The sequence below is a fragment of the Microtus ochrogaster genome, unplaced genomic scaffold (genome assembly GCF_000317375.1).
Source record: "Microtus ochrogaster isolate Prairie Vole_2 unplaced genomic scaffold, MicOch1.0 UNK116, whole genome shotgun sequence".
NCBI classification, from domain to species: Eukaryota; Metazoa; Chordata; class Mammalia; order Rodentia; family Cricetidae; genus Microtus; species Microtus ochrogaster.
In genome coordinates this window covers 693,713-694,488 of record NW_004949214.1, presented here as the reverse complement: position 1 = coordinate 694,488, position 776 = coordinate 693,713, and positions in this window count along the sequence as shown.

The window sequence follows — 776 nt, the reverse complement described above, 5'->3', positions numbered from 1 at the left end:
TGAGTGTTCCAGGACAGGATCCAAAGCTAGAGAAACCTTCTCTCCAAAATAAATAAATAAATAAAAATAAACACATTTTAAGGGTCTTTTTCTGCAGAAAAAAAACTGTTTGACCAAACAATTATTTACACTAATGGGAGATAGTGTTCAGTTTTTGATGTTGGAAGGTAAACCCCAGCCAGGGCTTTACACACCAGGTAGGAGTGCTCTACAACTAAATAAAACTTCAAACATCCAGACTCCGATTTTAACGGCTAACCCCCCTCCCCCCAGACAGGGTTCCTCTGTGTAGCCTTGGCTGTCCTGGAACTGACTCTGTAGACCAGGCTGACCAAAAACACCTGGCTTTAACTGCTTTTTATGATGTATAAACTTTTTTCATGAGCCAAAATGGGTGATAATTCTTATTTTAAATAGTAATAGACTGAAGGGCCTAAGATTTTATTAAAAATTTTAAAATATTAGAGTATCTCCCTCCTTCCTGCCTTCTCTCCAACCCTTCCTTCCCAAATTGATAGCCTCTTTATTATAGTAATAAATTTTATGTCCCAGTGTTCTATTAACGTGTTTGTTGGAGATATCAGAGATACGTAGCTTCAGCTTTGTTAATTCTTTGAATTTCCTCAGCTTGTGTCAATTACAAATTAAATATTCTGCATCTCAGGTGGGCAGTGGTGGTGCACACCTTTAATCCCAGCACTCAGGAGGCAGAGGCAGGCGGATCTCTGTGAGTTCGAGACCAGCCTGGTCTACAAGAGCTAGTTCCAGGACAGGCT